The sequence below is a fragment of the Cherax quadricarinatus genome, chromosome 19, assembly GCF_038502225.1.
Source record: "Cherax quadricarinatus isolate ZL_2023a chromosome 19, ASM3850222v1, whole genome shotgun sequence".
Taxonomy (NCBI): Eukaryota; Metazoa; Arthropoda; class Malacostraca; order Decapoda; family Parastacidae; genus Cherax; species Cherax quadricarinatus.
Genome location: NC_091310.1, coordinates 4984602 through 5005826, shown reverse-complemented (window position 1 = coordinate 5005826; position 21225 = coordinate 4984602). Strand labels below are relative to the sequence as shown.

The 21225-nt window shown below is 40.4% G+C and overlaps 1 long non-coding RNA gene across 2 annotated transcripts in view; it reads right to left on the bottom strand.

Moving 5' to 3' along the window:
• LOC128688216 (uncharacterized) overlaps positions 1 to 21023 on the bottom strand; it is a 249666-nt gene extending 228643 nt beyond the window's left edge. The window contains exons 1-2 of one of the 2 annotated variants that reach the window (XR_008406963.1): positions 20911 to 21023; positions 20509 to 20693 (exon numbers count right to left, since the gene is read on the bottom strand). This is a non-coding gene — a long non-coding RNA (uncharacterized lncRNA). Of the gene's footprint in view, positions 1 to 20508; positions 20694 to 20860 lie in introns of both variants that reach the window. The other variant, XR_008406964.1, reaches the window with a different exon arrangement.
• Between the last annotated feature and the right edge of the window lie 202 nt (positions 21024 to 21225).

The window sequence follows — 21225 nt, the reverse complement described above, 5'->3', positions numbered from 1 at the left end:
TCTAAACAAGTGTGACGTCACCCCCACCTGTGTTTACTCGGCGGTCAGTGACGTCAGGTGATGACCTCACACATACAGGCTGAATCTTGTCGACTTCCCCCTATGTCAGTGACGTCACGTAATGACCGCACACACAGGCTGAATCTTGTCGAGCAGATAATAAAATGCAGGATAAACACTATTTATTATATAACCATTGCATTTCAAATACATCCAACAAAAAAAATCATTGAAAAAGGTACAATTCATTGACTAAAATCAACATATTTTTCTCTTGAAGAAATTCTATACATTTTTTGTTCTGGATCTTCTTCGTTATCTCCATCTCAGTATTACATATTTCATATGCAACATAGGGAAAACATTTTCACTCTTAACCCAGAATAACCCAAATAATTCCACATATTTTCGGTAATACCCACAACAATCCACAATTTCTTTACAAAAGATTCACTCTCCTCAAGTCCAGACATTTTTCTCGCTTTAACTATTTCATCAGAAAAAGTCACCACAACACTTATAACCACTTTTCGATAAATTCACTAGTCACAATTTTACATATTACGAAGTTAATACGCACACACACCTCACTTTACTTTGAACACCTTCAAAACACTCTCATAAATCATTTGAATACTCACAAAAATACCTTTGAACATTTCCAAACAACACTGAAATACTTCCAAAATATCATTTTGAGTACTCCCAAATACACCACTGAATACTACTAAAACACCACTGAATACAGTCAAAACACCACCAAAATCACCATAAACTAAGATCAACATAACAGACTAACACCCATCTCAAATCCACTAAAATCACTGTAACCAAGACGATCCCACTCACCTCCAACTAAGATATAACATGAGTGCAAAAAACATGAACACAATCCAAACACACACGAACACTTATAACAGAATCACTTCTTTTTCGGTATCTCTAGTTCGACAACAACGCCCACAACCCACAACACCCACAACCCACAACACCCACAACCCACAATTTTTTTCTCGTTTTAACTAATTTCATCAGAAAAAGTCACATCAACAACCCACAACTTATAACCGCTTTTTCGGTATCTCTAGTTCGACAACAACGCCCACAATACACAACACCCACATCCCACAACACCCACATCCCACAACACCCATAACCCACAACACCCACAACCCACAACACCCACAACAACCCACAACTTATAACCACTTTTACGGTATTTCTAGTTCGACAACAACGCCCACAATACACAACACCCACATCCCACAACACCCACATCCCACAACACCCATAACCCACAACACCCACAACAACAACCCACAACTTATAACCACTTTTTCGGCATCACTAGTTCTACAACAACACCCACATCCCACAACACACACAACCCACATCACCCACACCCCACAACACCCACAACCCACATCACCCACACCCCACAACACCCACAACAACAACCCACAACTTAAAACCACTTTTCAGCATCTCTAGTTCGACAACAATACCCACAACACCCACAACCCTCAACAACCACAACCCACATCACCCACAACCCACAACACCCACAACAACAACCCGCTTACAACATCTTTTTTGGTATCTCTAGTTCGACAACAATACCCACAACCCACAACACCCACATGCCACAACACCCACAACCCACATCACCCACACCCCACAACACCCACAACAACAACCCACAACTCTGTGTGTGTGTGTGTGTGTTAGGTGGTCATAGAGTTTTGTGAATATCTTGGTTTCAGTGATTTTAGTGGATTTGAGATGGGTGATGAGATGCATTTGTCGATGTGAAATGTGATTTTTGTGTGTGTTCAGAAGAGGTGTGTTGGGAGATGGGTGAGTGGATGTGAAGAAATGCGGGTGAGATGGAGACGGGTATGGGGAGGGTTGTATTAGAAATTTAATGAAATATGGGGGGATTTTACTGAAAATAAAGGTAATGTGTGAATATTTTAAAAGAAATTATAGAAGTGAAAAGTTATGATATATTGGAAAAGAATGGAGGGTGTTGAAACATGTCACAGTAGTTGGGTAGTGAGATTAGTTGTTGTGAGTATAATATTAATTTATGTGGATACAAGGAGATGGGTATAGAGAGGATTTTATTAGAATTTTAGTAATGTAGGTAGGAATGTGTATTACATTTTAAGATTCATTAAAAAGAAGGGGAAAAATTTGTATCGAAAGAGGAAAAATTGTGAATAAATTGGTAAGTGATGAGGGTTGTGGATATTGTTGTCGAACTAGAGATATCGAAAAAGTTGTTATAAGTGGCTTGTTGTTGTGGGTGTTATGGGTTGTGGGGTGTTGTGGGTTGTGGGTGTTGTGGGATGTGGGTGTTGTTGTCGAACTAGACATATCGAAAAAAAAGATGTTATAAGTGGGTTGTTGTTGTGGGTGTTGTGGGGTGTTGTGAGTTGTGGGTGTTGTGGGGTGTTGTGGGTTGTGGGTGTTGTGGGTGTTGTCGAACTAGAGATACCGAAAAGATGTTATAAGTGGGTTGTTGTTGCTGTGGGTGATGTGGGTTGTGGGTGATGTGGGTTGTGGGTGTTGTGGGTATTGTTGTCGAACTAGAGATACCAAAAAAAAAGATGTTATAAGTGGGTTGTTGTTGTGGGTTAAGTGTTGTGGGTTGTGGGTGTTGTTGACGAACTAGAGATGCTGAAAAGTGGTTATAAGTTGTGGGTTGTTGTTGTGGGTGTTGAGGGGTGTGGGTGATGTGGGTTGTGGGTGTTGTGGGATGTGGGTGTTGTGGGTTGTGGGTGTTGTTGTCGAACTAGAGATACCGAAAAGATGTTATAAGTGGGTTGTGGGTGTTGTGGGTTGTGGGTATTGTTGTCGAACTAGAGATACCAAAAAAGATGTTATAAGCGGGTTGTTGTTGTGGGTGTTGTGGGTTGTGGGTGATGTAGGATGTGGGTGTTGTGGTTGTGGGTGTTGTGGGTATTGTTGTCGAACTAGAGATATCAAAACAGTTGTTATAAGCGGGTTGTTGTTGTGACTTTTTCTGATGAAATTAGTTAAAACGAGAAAAAATTGTGGGTTGTGAGTGTTGTGGGTTGTGGGTGTTGTTGTCAAACTAGAGATGCTGAAAAGTGGTTATAAGTTGTGGGTTGTTGTTGTGGGTGTTGTGGGGTGTGGGTGATGTGGGTTGTGGGTGTTGTGGGGTGTCGGTGATGTGGGTTGTGGGTGTTGTGGGGTGTGGGTGATGTGGGTTGTGGGTGTTGTGGGATGTGGGTGTTGTTGTCGAACTAGTGATGCCGAAAAGTGGTTATAAGTTGTGGGTTGTTGTTGTGGGTGTTGTGGGTTGTGGGTGTTGTGGGATGTGGGTGTTGTGGGATGTGAGTGTTGTGTATTGTGGGCGTTGTTTTCGAACTAGAAATACCGAAAAAGTGGTTATAAGTTGTGGGTTGTTGTGGGTGTTGTGGGTTGTGGGTGTTGTGGGTTATGGGTGTTGTGGGATGTGGGTGTTGTGGGATGTGGGTGTTGTGTATTGTGGGCGTTGTTGTCGAACTAGAGATACCGAAAAAGCGGTTATAAGTTGTGGGTTGTTGATGTGACTTTTTCTGATGAAATTAGTTAAAACGAGAAAAAAAATTGTGGGTTGTGGGTGTTGTGGGTGTTGTGGGTTATGGGCGTTGTTGTCGAACTAGAGATACCGAAAAAGAAGTGATTCTGTTATAAGTGTTCGTGTGTGTTTGGATTGTGTTCATGTTTTTTGCACTCATGTTATATCTTAGTTGGAGGTGAGTGGGATCGTCTTGGTTACAGTGATTTTAGTGGATTTGAGATGGGTGTTAGTCTGTTATGTTGATCTTAGTTTATGGTGATTTTGGTGGTGTTTTGACTGTATTCAGTGGTGTTTTAGTAGTATTCAGTGGTGTATTTGGGAGTACTCAAAATGATATTTTGGAAGTATTTCAGTGTTGTTTGGAAATGTTCAAAGGTATTTTTGTGAGTATTCAAATGATTTATGAGAGTGTTTTGAAGGTGTTCAAAGTAAAGTGAGGTGTGTGTGCGTATTAACTTCGTAATATGTAAAATTGTGACTAGTGAATTTATCGAAAAGTGGTTATAAGTGTTGTGGTGACTTTTTCTGATGAAATAGTTAAAGCGAGAAAAATGTCTAGACTTGAGGAGAGTGAATCTTTTGTAAAGAAATTGTGGATTGTTGTGGCTATTACCGAAAATATGTGGAATTATTTGGGTTATTCTGGGTTAAGAGTGAAAATGTTTTCCCTATGTTGCATATGAAATATGTAATACTGAGATGGAGATAACGAAGAAGATCCAGAACAAAAAATGCATAGAATTTCTTCAAGAGAAAAATATGTTGATTTTAGTCAATGAATTGTACCTTTTTCAATGATTTTTTTTGTTGGATGTATTTGAAATGCAATGGTTATATAATAAATAGTGTTTATCCTGCATTTTATTATCTGCTCGACAAGATTCAGCCTGTGTGTGCGGCCATCACGTGACGTCACTGACATAGGGGGAAGTCGACAAGATTCAGCCTGTATGCGTGAGGTCATCACGTGACGTCACTTACCGAGTTGTAAACACAGGTGGGGTGACGTCACACTTGTTTAGACCTGTGGTAAGAGAAAGTACCATGCCCCATAGGAGGAGTTCATTTGAATGCTTACCCTGAGAGGGGGGGAATCCAAAACCTTGATCCAAGGAGATGGAGACATTGATTTCGAGAAAAACTTGATCCGAGGAATTGGGGTCTTTGTATTATCGAGAAAACCTTGATCCAAGGAGATGTAGGAGGAATGTTTTGGGGTGAAAGTGGGAGTTCATTTTGAATGCTTACCCCCAGAGGGGGAATCCAAAAAACTTGATCCGAGGAAGTGGAGTCTTTGCATTATCGAGAAAAACTTGATCCAAGGAGATGGAGCAGGAAATTTGGGATGCAAGTGGGAGTCCATTTTGAATGCTTACCCCCAGAGGGGGGAATGCAAAAAACTTGATCCGAGGAGATCATAAGAAAATGAAATTAAAAAAAAAAAAATTGGGATGGGGGTGAAAGTGGGAGGGGGAACCTCAAAAATTTGATCCGAGGAGGTGGAGAGCACAATAAAATGAAATTCAAAAAAAAATTCGAAAACAATCGGAAAAAAATTCGGGGAGCGGGGGCGATCCGGACGATGCTGCAGAAGGCACTGCAGAAGGCTTGGGCGGGCGCAAGGGCGTGGTGGGCGGGTGCGTTGATGGGGGTCGTGGGTGGGGTCATGGGTGGGGGTCGTGGGTGGGGGTCGTGGGTGGGGGTCGTGGGTGGGGGTCGTGGGTGGGGGTCGTGGGTGGGGGTCGTGGGTGGGGGATCGTGGGTGGGGGTTGAGGGCGAGGTCATTAGCATAAAGGTGTGAAAAGGAGTCCGCTCAGGAAAGGGAGCCCCTCAGGAAAAGGAGCCACTCAGCTGCAGCCCTTTTCAGGAGGAGCCACTCAGCCATAGGAGCCACTCAGCCACCTCCAGTACTACTTATATATATATATATATATATATATATATATATATATATATATATATATATATATATATATATATATATATATATATATATATATATATATATTATTTTTTTTATTATCACATTGGCCGATTCCCACCAAGGCAGGGTGACCCGAAAAAGAAAAACTTCCACCATCATTCACTCCATCACTGTCTTGCCAGTAGGGTGCTTTACACTACAGTTTTTAAACTGCAACATTAACACCCCTCCTTCAGAGTGCAGGCACTGTACTTCCCATCTCCAGGACTCAAGTCCGGCCTGCTGGTTTCCCTGAACCCCTTCGTAAATGTTACTTTGCTCACACTCCAACAGCACGTCAAGTATTAAAAACCATTTGTCTCCATTCACTCCTATAAAACACGCTCAAGCATGCCTGCTGGAAGTCTAAGCCCCTCGCACACAAAACCTCCTTTACCCCCTCCCTCCAACCTTTCCTAGGCCGACCTCTACCCCGCCTTCCTTCCACTACAGACTGATACACTCTTGAAGTCATTCTGTTTCGCTCCATTCTCTCCACATGTCCGAACCACCTCAACAACCCTTCCTCAGCCCTCTGGACAACAGTTTTGGTAATCCTGCACCTCCTCCTAACTTCCAAACTACGAATTCTCTGCATTATATTCACACCACACATTGCTCTCAGACATGACATCTCCACTGCCTCCAGCCTTCTCCTCGCTGCAACATTCATCACCCATGCTTCACACCCATATAAGAGCGTTGGTAAAACTATACTCTCATACATTCCCCTCTTTGCCTCCAAGGACAAAGTTCTTTGTCTCCACAGACTCCTAAGTGCACCACTCACCCTTTTCCCCTCATCAATTCTATGATTCACCTCATCTTTCATAGACCCATCCGCTGACACGTCCACTCCCAAATATCTGAATACATTCACCTCCTCCATACTCTCTCCCTCCAATCTGATATCCAATCTTTCATCACCTAATCTTTTTGTTATCCTCATAACCTTACTCTTTCCTGTATTCACTTTCAATTTTCTTCTTTTGCACACCCTATCAAATTCATCCACCAATCTCTGCAACTTCTCTTCAGAATCTCCCAAGAGCAGTGTCATCAGCATATATATATATATATATATATATATATATATATATATATATATATATATATATATATATATATATATATATATATATATATATATATATATATATATATATCTTGCCGAATATGTAAAATTGGTCAATTAGCAAGAACTCATTTAAAATTAAGTCCTTACTGAAGTTTTCTATTATATAGAAAGCCGCTTGTTATGCAGAGCATTCCGGCAAATTAGGTCAATTTTGTCCCAGACTGCAACGCACGCCAATCGACTAACAGCCAGGTACCCATTTTACTGATGGGTGTACATAGACAACCGGTGTAAGGAAACCTTTAATGTTTTCACCCTTCCGAGAATCAAACTCGGACACTCAGCGTGTGAAGTGAGAACTTTGACACCAGGCCACAGGCCACCGTAAGTAGCAGTGGTAGTAGTAGTTGTAGTAACAGTATTAGAATTAGCAGCCGTGGTAGCAGTAGCAGCTTAAGCAGTAGTAGTAAAAGTGTAGATAATTGTAGTTTCTATCATGACAATTACTACTGCTCAGCAATTATGACTGCTGCTGCTATTACTACTTCTAGAACTACTTACAAAAGCAGACTTGTGGACTCCCGGAGTATAATATCTATGTTAATGTTTTGCTTTGTTTTCGTAATAACACGATTACAGCCAAATCACAGAACGAGTGGGACTCGAATCATGGCAGGTGAGAGCAAAAAGTCACAGGCCAATGCGTTACCACTCGCCCACATGGTTCTAATAAGATTCCTCCAACTTGGTATATTTCCATGCACCACCGTTGGGAGAGGTTTACACAGACGAATCCCACATCAGCCTGACAATCGTGTTATTACCATTTCATGAGTCACGATGGTAATTTTGAAGGGACTTGAGCTAGAGTACGACACAGCCACGCTGGTGTGGAATTCGTCTGTAATAACCTGCATTTATGGCCATAGTGGTAGCCCATGCCAACCTCCGTATGACTATCCAGCTGGTTGAGTGATTAATGCACTGACCTGTGAGTTTCAGTACTCACCTACTGTGGCATGCAAGAGTATGATACAGATTATTTGGCGTATGTCACACTCCCGTATAGGCTGCCTCCCAACCAGCGAACCGGGTGCAAAGGGTTTAACAATCAACAGGGTACCCATCGTTAAATCAGTACCTTGGTTCATTGACCAATTACAGGCAAGCCCGCCAAAGCTGAAGCAACGTGGTTCATTTGTGGTAAGCATTGGCAGACTTGCCTACCTGCTGGTTGAGTGCAATGCACTCTCTGTGGCTTCTTCTTTGCCATCTGTCACCGTGGTGTACACTTACTGTTCTATCAGTACATATTGTACATACTGGACATTCCTGTATATAGTGAATGAAGGAAAACATACATTATAGTCTACTGCTGAGTGTGTTGGCTCCAGTTCCCGTTACGAACAGGTCTCACAGTTCATTTATTACCTGTGTTCGTAATACCTGCCATGGTTCGATCCCCACCCTTTTTGTTATTTGTATTGTTGGGACTGTCTTGACAATTGCTCAGGTAACCTAAGTGTAAGCACAGAAAATTCTTAATAGTTTTAAAAATTTGCACTTACAAACACATTACTAGCACCTGTAGAAGCTCTATATTATCCCCTCTTGTGTACTCTTTACTATCCCATGTCTTCTGACGGCTTAATAATATATCATATTATGGCAGCTATATAATACGTCTTCTGAGAGCTCTATAATACTACATGTCTTTAAGTAGCATTATAATATTTATATCATATAATTTTAGTTCTGGTTATTGTTATATATTATAGATAAACATGTACAGTTATTTTATGGACTAATGCAACATCCACTCAGTGATGTTAACATAGGGTTTCAAGCTGGGCACTAAAAACGTTTAAGAAAAAAATAATAAAAAAAAAATGAGAGATCCACTAAGGAAGAGATAGAATTGAAAATTTTTAATTGGCTGGAGTGTGTTTCCCCCTCGATTATATACCATTAAAAAAGCTCGTATGTATAATTACGAAAATTCTTATTTCCCCTTTAAAGTCGAAGGTTATTGGATAGTGAGGTCATGGCTTCACATTGGTCCGCGTTCCCCATATTGCTCCATGTTACTGTTTAATTAGGAATAGATTTCCATCATATATTTCGGATGAAATATATTTTGAAAAATATTTATATAAAGGTATGGAACTTTTCATTGCGTTTACGGATTTTAAAAAGGCGTATGATAAGGTAGATAGGGAAGCAATGTGGCAGATGCTGCAAGTGAATGGAATAGTAGGTGGAAGGTTATTGAAAGTAAAGTATTATGGATAATAGATTGGAGGTAGGTTGTATGATGGAAGTAAATATGTTAATATATCTTTGAGTGAGCTTATAGGCATGACGGTTCTATGAGAGATGAGATAAGCCACTGAACTGACGACGGGAAGAAGGTGGGTGATACCACCGCTCTTATGTTCGTGAATGTTGCAACAAGAAGGCTGGAGACAGTGGAGATGTCGTGTCTGAGGGCAGTGTGTGGCGTAAATATTATGCAAATGCTTAACAGCTTCGAGATTAGGAAGAGGGGAGAACTTAGAAAAGAGTAAGGTGATGAGGATAACAAAAAAATTAGGTAATGAAAGATTGGATTTCAGATTGGAGGGAGGGAGTATGGAGGAAGTGAATGTATTCAGATATTTGGGAGTGGACTTGTCAGCAGATGGATCTACGAAAGATGAGGTGAATCATATAACTGATGAGGGGAAAAAGGTGAGTGGAGCACTGAGGAGTCTGAGGAGACAAAATACGTTTTCCATAGAAGCAAAGAGGGGAATGTATGAGAGTATAGTGGTACCAACGCTCTTGTATGAGTGAGAAGCATGGGCATTGAATGTTGCAACAAGGAGAAAGCTGGAGGCAGTGGAGATGTTGTGTCTGAGGGCAAAGTGCGGTGTGAGTACAATGCAGAGAATTCATAGCTTGGAGATTAGGAGGTGCGGGGTTTCTAAGAGTGTTATCCAGAGGGCCTCTTTCCACAAAGAAGACTGCTGATAAATATGATTTAGAGACGTAATGCTAGCCTGTTTGCACATTTCCTCTCTTTATTCAAACCCTACTTGTATTATAGTATTTGTTACGTCTACTGTATCTTTTGTTCATATTTGTAAATAAGTTTTCTGGTGGGAATGTACAAGTACTTAAAAAGCTAACTAGCATCGAGCGTTTTCTTTTGTCATTATTCTTGATTGTTCTATTGATTTCACCTATGGTATACGTTATTAACTAGCAGGCACAACAGGCCTTTTAAAGTACCTGTGTTTCCAATAGCTCATGAAACGTTTCATTGATTTCATATGATGGTCTGTCTTAAAGGAGGATGCCACTGAGGTGAGGTCATAATAGCGTCCGTGAAAAACATGACACACACAAATAAAAATAAAGGCACAATACCGTGATTGGAACGATACACAAATAACCGTACAAAGAAGAGAGGAGCTTACGACGACGTTTCGGTCCAAGCAACTGAAGAACAAGTCCCGTTCCTAGGATCAAGAGACCTTCACTAGCATTAAAGCACCCTCTTCAAGAAACATAATTAAGTTTTGTACCACAAAATGTTACTAATTATTTATATTTTAATTTTGAAGGCGATCAATTCCAGGAGATGTGAATATAAAATAAAGCAAAAAAAACAACTGCAGTTATCAATTCCTCCATTTTATTTTTATTATAGTCAGGGAGAAACGCTAAACCAGTAGGATTATACAGCGCCTCGGGGGGTGAGAGGGGATGGTAGATATTCAGGCTCAATTCAGAGAACTGGAGCACAGATCAATTCCCTATATCAAGAGCCCCTCGCCAGCGTCAAGGATCCTCCCTGCAGGGGAATTCCTCCACAAACCTTCCTGAAGCAGTAGTAGACCAAGGTTGAAAATATGAAGATTAATAGATAAGACATTTTGGAGCTATAAATAGAGGACTTGTTCTAAGTTAGTGAATAACAAGAACACTGGTCATAACTATGTTTTAAGTTAGTGAACAAGAACACTGCTCATAACTATGTTCTAAGTTAGTGAATAACAAGAGCACTGGTCATAACTATGTTCTAAGTTATTGAATATCAAGAACACTGGTCATAACTATGTTCTAAGTTAGGGAACAACAAGAGCACTGCTCATAACTATGTACTTTCAAAAGTTTACTAAACTTTTGAGAATCTATAACACAATCTTTTCCAATATTTAGTATTTTTTTTCAATAATAATCTATTTAAAAATTCTAAACAATACTACTAAGAAAAAACATTTGACTTTGTGTCTTAAGATTATCAAATTATAAAAACACGTTCCATAAAACCCTCCAATTAGCACAAACGAAGCCCAGATTAAATACAGAAAAATTAACACTTAGATACACCAGTACAAAAAGGTTTCAATCCGACAGGGAAGAGACAATACAGGAAATAAAATTGGTATTTTTAGCTCAGACTGAAACCTATGTTTTCTTTTTCTTAAAGTCTGCAAACAATGAATATCTGCTGACCATCAGGAAAAACGTTTTTTTTTCCAATTATTTCTCTAAAATCATTTATTCTACGACTGTTAACAGGTTCATTAGAATATCAAATTTTCACCATTAGAGACTAAAGTTGTAAAATGTCACTCTTCGTACATCACCCTTCTTATAGGATGTCACTCTTCTTATGTCATCCTTCTTATACGATGTCAACCTTCTTATAGGATGTCACCCTTCTTATAGGATGTCACCCTTCTTATAGGATGTCACTCATCTTATGTCATCCTTCTTATACGATGTCAACCTTCTTTTGTCACTCTTCTTATGTCACTCTTCTTATAGGATGTCACTCTTCTTATGTCACCAATCTTATAGAATGTAAACCTTCTTATAGGACGTCAACCTTCTTATAGAAGGTCAACCTTATTTGATGTCACCCTTCTTATAGAAGTCACCCTTCCTATAGGATGTCAACCTTCTTACAGAATGTCAATCTCCTTATAGTATGTCACCCTTCTTATAGGATGTCAACTTTTAGGATGTCACCCTTATAGGATGCCAACCTGTTTATAGAATGTCACCCTTCCTAAACGATGTCACCTTTTTTATAGGATGTCAACCTTCTTATAGGATTTCACCCTTCTTATAGGATGTCAACCTTCTTAAAGCGTGTCACCCTTATAGGATGTCAAACTTCTTATAGGATTTCAGCCATCTTATAGGATGTCAACCTTCGTAGAGGATGTCACCCTTCTTATAGGATGTAAACGTTATAAGATGTCACCCTTCTTATAGGATGTCAACCTTATAGGAAGTCACCCTTCTTATAGGATGTCAATCTTCTTATAGGATGTCAAGCTTCTTATAGGATGTCACCCTTCTTATAGGATGTCAAACTTCGTATAGGATTTCAGCCATCTGATAGGATGTCAACCTTCTTATAGGATGTCACCCTTCTTAAGGGATGTCAACCTTCTTATGGGATATCAACCTTATTTGATGTCACACTTCATATAGGATGTCAACCTTCTTAAAGGATGTCACACTTCTTATAGGATGTCAAACTTCTTATAGGATTTCAGCCATCTTATAGGATGTCAACCTTCTTATAGGATGTCACCCTTCTTAAGGGATGTCAACCTTCTTATGGGATATCAACCTTATTTGATGTCACCCTTCTTATAAGATGTCAACTTTCTTATCGGATGTCACCCTTATAGGATGTCTATGTCCTTATTGTATGTCACCCTTCTTAAAAGATGTCAACCTTATTAGAGGACGTCAATCTTTTTATAAGAAGTCAACCTTCTAATAGGATGTCAACCATATTTGATATGATCCCCTCTTATAGGATGTCAACCTTATAGGATGTCAACCGTATAGGATGTCACCTTTCTTATAGGATACCAACCTTCTTACAGGATGTCACCCTTCTTAGAGGATGCAAACCTTCTTATAGGACGTCAACCTTCCTATAGGATGTCAACCTTATTCGACGTCACCCTTCTTATAGGCTGTCGACCTTCGTATAGGATGTCACCCTTCTTATACGATGTAAACGTTATAAGATGTCACCCTTCTTATAGGATGTCAACCTTATAGGAAGTCACCCTTCTTAAAGGATGTCAATCTTCTTATAGGATGTCAAGCTTCTTATAGGATGTCACCCTTCTTTTATGATGTCAAGCTTCTTATAGAATGTCACCATTCTTATAGGATGTCAACCTTATAGGAAGTCACCCTTCTTATAGTATGTCACCCTTCTTATAAGACGTCAACTTTCTTATAGGATGTCATCCTTCTTATAGATGCCAACCTTCTTATCGGATTTCACCCTTCTTATTGGATGTCAAACCTTCTTATAGGATGTCATCCTTCTTATGGGATGTCAGCCTTCTTATAGGATGTTAAGCTTCGTATATATCATCCTTATTTGATGTGACCCTCCTTATAAGATGTCAACCTTTTTATATTATGTCACCCATCTTATAGGATGTTAACTTTCTTATCGGATGTCACCCTTATAGGATGTCAACCTTCTTATAGTATGTCAGACTTCTTAAAGGATGTCAACCTTCTTATAGGATGTCAAACTTCTTATAGTATGTCAGCCTTCTTAAAGGATGTCAACGTTCTTATAGGATGTCAACCTTATAGGATGTATCCTTTTAGGATATCTCTCATTTTACATGATATCACCCTTCTTGTAGGATGCCAAGCATATAGAATGTCGCTCTTCTTATAGGATGTCATCCTTCTTATAGGATACTATCCTTATTTGATATGACCCCCTCTTATAGAATGTCAACCTTCTTATAGGATGTCACCCTTCTTATAGTGTCAACCTTCCTATAGGATTTCAACATTATAGGATGTCACCCTTCTTATATGATATCAACCTTCTTATAGGATGTCCTCCTTCTTAGAGGATGTCAACCTTATTTGACGTCACCCTTCTTATAGGCTCTCGTCCTTCTTATAGGATGTCACCCTTCTAATAGTATGTTAACCTTCTTATAGGATGTCAACCTTATAGGATGTCACCCTTCTTAGAGGATGTCAACCTTCTTATAGGATGTCAACCATCTCATAGGATTTCAACCTTATAAGATGTCACCCATTTTGCAGGAGTCAGCCTTCTTTTAGGATGTCAACCTTCGTATAGGTTGTCACCCTTCTTACTGGATATCAACCTTATGGGATGTCAACCTTATAGGATATCACCCATCTTACAGTATGTAACCCTTCTTATAGGATTTCAATCTTCTCTTAAGATGTCAACCTTCTTATAGAATGTCAATCTTCTTATAGTATGCCACCCTTCTATAGGATGATCAACTATTAGGATGTCACCCTTATAGAATGTCAACTTTCTTTTAGGATTTCACCCTTCTTAAAGGATGTCAACTTTTTTATAGGATGTCACCCTTCTTATAGGATGTCACCCTCATTATGTGATGTCACCCTTCTTATAGGATGTCAACCTTCTTATAGGATATCAATCTTATTTGATGTCACCCTTCTTATAAGATGTGAAGTCTCTTATGGTATGTCACCCTACTTATAGTATATCACCCTTCTTATAGGATGTCAAATTTCTTATTGGATGTCACCCTTATCGGATATCACCTTCTTAAAAGATATCAACTGCCTTATAGGATGTCAACCTTATAAGATGTCACCCCTATGGGATGACCTTATAGAATGTCACCCATTTTATAGGATATCACCCATATAGGATGTCACCCATTTTATAGGATGTCACCCTTCTTATAAGATGTCAACCTTATAGGATGTCGCCCTTCTTGTAGGATGTCAACCGTCTTATAGGATGTCAACCTTATAGGATGTCAACCTTATTTGATATGACCCCCTCTCATAGGACGTCAGCCTTCTTATAGGATGTCAATCTTCTTATAGGATGTCACCTTTCTTATAGGGTGTCAACCTTCTTATAGGATGTCAGCCTTATAGGAAGTCACCTTTCTTATAGGATATCAACTTTCTTATAGGATGTCACCCTTCTTATAGGATGTCAACCTTATTTGACGTCACTCTTATTATAGGATGTCAACCTTCTTAATAGGATGTCACATTTCTTATAGGAATTCAACCTTCTTATAGGAAGTAAACCTTATTGGGTGTCACCCTTCTTGTAGGATGTCAACTGTCTTATAGGATGTCATCCTTACAAGATGTCAACCTTATTTGATATGACCCCCTCTTATAGGATGTCAACCTTCCTATAGGATGTCAATCGTCGTATAGGATGTCACCCTTCTAGTAAGGTGTCAACCTTCTTATAGGATGTCAGCCTTATAGATGTCACCTTTCTTATTGGATATCAACCTTCTTATATGTAACCCATCTTATAGGATGTCAACCTTCTTTTAGGATGTCACCCATCTTATAGGCTGTCAACCTTTTTTGATGTCACCCTTCTTATACGTTGTCAACCTTCGTATAGGTCACCTTCGTTATAGGATATCAACCTTCTTATAGGATGTCAACCCTATAGGATGTCACCCTTCTTATAGGATGTCAACCTTCTTATATGATGTCAACCATCTTATAGGATGCCAATCTTATAGGATGTCACCCTTCTAATAGGATGTCAAACTTTTCATGGAATTTCGGCCTTATTATAGGATGTCAACCTTATAGGATGTCACCCTTTTGGGATGTTTCCCTTTTTACAGGATGCCAACCCTCTTATAGGATGTCAACCTTGTAGGATGTGAACCTTGTAGGATGTCACCCTTCTTAATGGATGTCAAAGTTCTTATAGGATGTCACCCTTGTTATAGGACGTCAACCTTACTTGATATCACTCTTTATATAGGATGTCAACCTTCTTTTCTGATGTCACCCTTCTTATAGAATGTCAAACATCTTATAGGATGTCAACTTTCTTACTGGATGTCAACCCTCTTACAGGATGTCAATCTTCTTATAGTATGTCCCCCATCTTGTAGGATGTCAACCTTCTTATAAGATGTAAACCGTCTAGGATGTCACCTTTATAGGATGTCACCCTTACAGAATGTCACCCATTTAATGGGATATCTTTCTTATAGGATGTCAGCCTTATAGGATGTCACCCTTCTTATAGGATGTCAACCTTATAGGATATCACCCTTCTTATAGGATGTCAACCTTCTTATAAGATGTCATCCTTTTAGGATGTCACCCTTTTTATAGGTTGTCAACCTTCTTATAGGATGTCAACCTTGTTGGATGTTACTGTTCATATAGAATGTCAACCTTCTTATAGAATTTCACCCTTGTTATAGATTGTAAAACTTCTTACAGGATATGAACCTTATTGTAGGATATGAACCTTATTGTAGGATATCAACCTTATTGTAGGATATCAACCTTATTTGATGTCACCCTTCTTATAGGATGTCATCCTTCTTATTTAATACATCAGTGTTCACATTTTGAAGTCAATAAGTCGAGTTATTCTTTAGTTACTGAATGTAAATCAATAACTCTATTTATGTAATAGAATCGGCAAGTTGGGATTTACGAATCCAATAAGAACGTGATCGTTACGTTCCTGAAAACACACCGGGATGAAAATTTAAAGCCGATTTGATGATTCATTCTCCAGTTATCGCACAGACCTCAGTGACTTCAAGACTGTATCAACTAATTTCTTACGTAGATAAATTTCCCCTCCCTCAAACTTACCTTAATAGGCTTTATCCTGAACGTAAGGTGCATCAGCCATTAAATATTGAAGCCGTTCACAAGAAACAGGCTCAAATATATTTCGATGGATTTAATAAGAATAAAAATTTCACCATCTTTTACACATATAATTGTTAGATGTGTTCCTACACACTAGACCTTCACTCTCCACTCTCACAAAAATATATTTGAACATTTGAAGTTCTGCCTAAGAGGCTTATTGAAGTTATCAGCGTCATTTCTGGATGCTGGAAACTAGTTCATTTCTGGATGCTGGAAACTAGTTCATTTCTGGATGCTGGAAACTAGTTCATTTCTGGATGCTGGAAATTAGTTCATTTCTGGATGCTGGAAACTAGTTCATTTCTGGATGCTGGGAACTAGTTCATTTCTGGATGCTGGAAACTAGTTCATTTCTGGATGCTGGAAACTAGTTCATTTCTGGATGCTGGAAACTAGTTCATTTCTGGATGCTGGAAACTAGTTCATTTCTGGATGCTGGAAACTAGTTCATTTCTGGATGCTGGAAACTAGTTCATTTCTGGATGCTGGAAACTAGTTCATTTCTGGATGCTGGAAACTAGTTCATTTCTGGATGCTGGAAACTAGTTCATTTCTGGATGCTGGAAACTAGTTCATTTCTGGATGCTGGAAACTAGTTCATTTCTGGATGCTGGAAACTAGTTCATTTCTGGATGCTGGAAACTAGTTCATTTCTGGATGCTGGAAACTAGTTCATTTCTGGATGCTGGAAACTAGTTCATTTCTGGATGCTGGAAACTAGTTCATTTCTGGATGCTGGAAACTAGTTCATTTCTGGATGCTGGAAACTAGTTCATTTCTGGATGCTGGAAACTAGTTCATTTCTGGATGCTGGAAACTAGTTCATTTCTGGATGCTGGAAACTAGTTCATTTCTGGATGCTGGAAACTAGTTCATTTCTGGATGCTGGAAACTAGTTCATTTCTGTTTGCTGGAAACTAGTTCATTTCTGGATGCTTGAAACTTGTTCATTAACTTTGGTCATATGACACTTGCATATGCCAGTTGCTCCTGGAATTTTCTTCTACTTACCGTACACCAACAATGAATATTTTAAGCCTATTGAACGAGGCCGCCTCGAGTTACAAGTGAAACAAAAATGAAAAGTTGGAGTAAGAAAAATATAGTGGGAAAACAATCAGGTAACTAATTCTGTGTCTCTTATCGGGGATGCTGTGGGGTACATCATGAGTATTATAGAGGAGGGATGATGTGGGGTACATCATGAGTATTATAGAGGAGGGATGCTGTGGGGTACATCCTGAGTATTATAGAGGAGGGATGCTGTGGGGTACATCATGAGTATTATAGAGGAGGGATGCTGTGGGGTACATCATGAGTATTATAGAGGAGGGATGCTGTAGGGTACATCATGAGTATTATAGAGGAGGGATGCTGTGGGGTACATCCTGAGTATTATAGAGGAGGTATGCTGTGGGGTACATCATGAGTATTATAGAGGAGGGATGCTGTGGGGTACATCATGAGTATTATAGAGGAGGGATGCTGTGGGGTACATCCTGAGTATTATAGAGGAGGGATGCTGTGGGGTACATCATGAGTATTATAGAGGAGGGATGCTGTGGGGTACATCATGAGTATTATAGAGGAGGGATGCTGTAGGGTACATCATGAGTATTATAGAGGAGGGATGCTGTGGGGTACATCCTGAGTATTATAGAGGAGGGATGCTGTAGGGTACATCCTGAGAATTAATAGAGGAGGGATGCTGTAGGGTACATCATGAGTATTATAGAGGAGGGATGCTGTAGGGTACATCATGAGTATTATAGAGGAGGGATGCTGTGGGGTACATCCTGAGTATTATAGAGGAGGGATGCTGTAGGGTACATCCTGAGAATTAATAGAGGAAGGATGCTGTGGGGTACATCATCAGTATTATAGAGGAGGGATGCTGTGGGGTACATCATGAGTATTATAGAGGAGGGATGCTGTGGGGTACATCCTGAGTATTATAGAGGAGGGATGCTGTGAGGTACATCCTGAATATTATAGAGGAGGGATGCTGTGGGGTACATCCTAAGTATTATAGAGGAGGGATGTTGTAGGGTACATCATGAGTATTATAGAGGAGGGATGCTGTGGGGTACATCCTGAGTATTATAGAGGAGGGATGCTGTAGGGTACATCCTGAGAATTAATAGAGGAGGGATGCTGTAGGGTACATCATGAGTATTATAGAGGAGGGATGCTGTAGGGTACATCATGAGTATTATAGAGGAGGGATGCTGTGGGGTACATCCTGAGTATTATAGAGGAGGGATGCTGTAGGGTACATCCTGAGAATTAATAGAGGAGGGATGCTGCAGGGTACATCATGAGTATTATAGAGGAGGGATGCTGTAGGGTACATCATGAGTATTATAGAGGAGGGATCCTGTGGGGTACAACCTCAGTATTATAGAGGAGGGATGCCGTGGGGTACATCATGAGTATTATAGAGGAGGGATGCTGTGGGGTACATCCTGAGTATTATAGAGGAGGGATGCTGTGGGGTACATCCTGAGTATTATAGAGGAGGGATGCTGTGGGGTACATCCTGAGTATTATAGAGGAGGGATGCTGTGGGGTACATCCTGAGTATTATAGAGGAGGGATGCTGTAGGGTACATCATGAGTATTATAGAGGAGGGATGCTGTGGGGTACATCCTGAGTATTATAGAGGAGGGATGCTGTAGGGTACATCCTGAGAATTAATAGAGGAGGGATGCTGTGGGGTTCATCCTGAGTATTATAGAGGAGGGATGCTGTAGGGTACATCATGAGTATTATAGAGGAGGGATGCTGTGGGGTACATCCTGAGTATTATAGAGGAGGGATGCTGTAGGGTACATCCTGAGTATTATAGAGGAGGGATGCTGTGAGGTACATCCTGAGTATTATAGAGGAGGGATGCTGTGGGGTACATCCTGAGTATTATAGAGGAGGGATGCAGTGGGGTACATCCTGAGTATTATAGAGGAGGGTTGCTGTGGGGTACATCCTGAGTATTATAGAGGAGGGATGCTGTGGGGTACATCCTGAGTATTATAGAGGAGGGATGCTGTGGGGTACATCCTGAGTATTATAGAGGAGGGATGCTGTGGGTTACATCCTGAGTATTATAGAGGAGGGATGCTGTGGGGTACATCCTGAGTATTATAGAGGAGGGATGCTGTGGGGTACATCATGAGTATTATAGATGAGGGATGCTGTGGGGTACATCCTGAGTATTATAGAGGAGGGATGCTGTGGGGTACATCCTGAGTATTATAGAGGAGGGATGCTGCAGGGTACATCATGAGTATTATAGAGGAGGGATGCTGTGCGGTACATCCTGAGTATTATAGAGGAGGGATGCTGTGGGGTACATCCTGAGTATTATAGAGGAGGGATGCTGTTGGGTACATCCTGAGTATTATGGAGGAGGGATGCTGTGGGGTACATCCTGAGTATTATAGAGGAGGGATGCTGTGGGGTACATCCTGAGTATTATAGAAGAGGGATGCAGTGGGGTACATCCTCAGTATTAAGAAGGAGGGATGCTGTGGGGTACATCCTGAGTATTATAGAGGAGAGATGCTGTGGGGTACATCCTCAGTATTATAGAGGAGGGATTCTGTGGGGTACATCCTGAGTATTATAGAGGAGGGATGCTGTGGGGTACATCCTGAGTATTATAGAGGAGGGATGCTGTGGGGTACATCCTGAATATTATAGAGGAGGGATGCTGTGGGGTACATCCTGAGTATTATACATAAGGGATGCTGTGGGGTACATCCTGTGCATTATAGAGGAGGGATGCTGTGGGGTACATCCTCAGTATTATAGAGGAGGGATGCTGTGGGGTACATCCTGAGTATTATAGAGGAGGGATGCTGAGAAATACATTTTGAGTATTATATAGGAGGGATGCTGTGGGGTACATCCTCAGTATTAAGGAGGAGGGATGCTGTGGGGTACATCCTGAGTATTATAGAGTAGGGATGCTGTGGGGTACATCCGGAGTATTATAGAGGAGGGATGCTGTGGGGTACATCCTGAGTATTATAGAGGAGGGATGCTGTAGGGTACATCCTGAGTATTACAGACGAGGGATGCTGTGTGGTCCATGCTTAGTATTCAGTATAAACACAGGTACTCCTACTGGAGGTACTCACCTGCGATAATAACCACTGATGACTACTAGGTTGTCGCTGTTCTTACAGTTCTCTAGTTAGTTCACACACTTAACACACTGGATAATAACATGTTCAGTGTTCTTCACTTGTCGTTCAAATACCATTTACAATTTATGGGAGAACCATCTCAGAATTTCTATTGACAATAACGCAGAAACTCAGACCTTTGAAAAATAGAAATAAAAAAATAATTTTTAAACTTTGCCGACGAATTACAACTTAATACTGAATATTACCTAACTTAAAAATACAAGATATGGATGTCAATCAAAACTTTCCGAATTAATTGGAAAATAGAACCGCTTATATATCACGAGAAGAGAACACTAACAGAAATGACTGTGCTAGAGTGAGCGAGGTTGTTAGCACGAGACTGCTGACCTGTCAGCCAGTCAGCGTGGAGAACACTAAACTGGCTACACCGCTGCTACCTGAGCCAGCGTGGCGAACACTAAACTCTTCGCCCCACAGCCGCTGTCCCAGACCGCTTGGGGCCCGCCACACTTACCACACACTGCCACACTGCTGCTGTCCCAGACCGCGTGGGGCCCGCGGCACTTACCACACACTGCCACACAACACCATTTCAACACTTTCCAAATCAACACACTCACTCCCCTATATATCAGACTTATAAACTTTTAAAGTCGCTGCCCAGTAACATTAATTTTGCAGTGAATCTGGACGATTTAAACA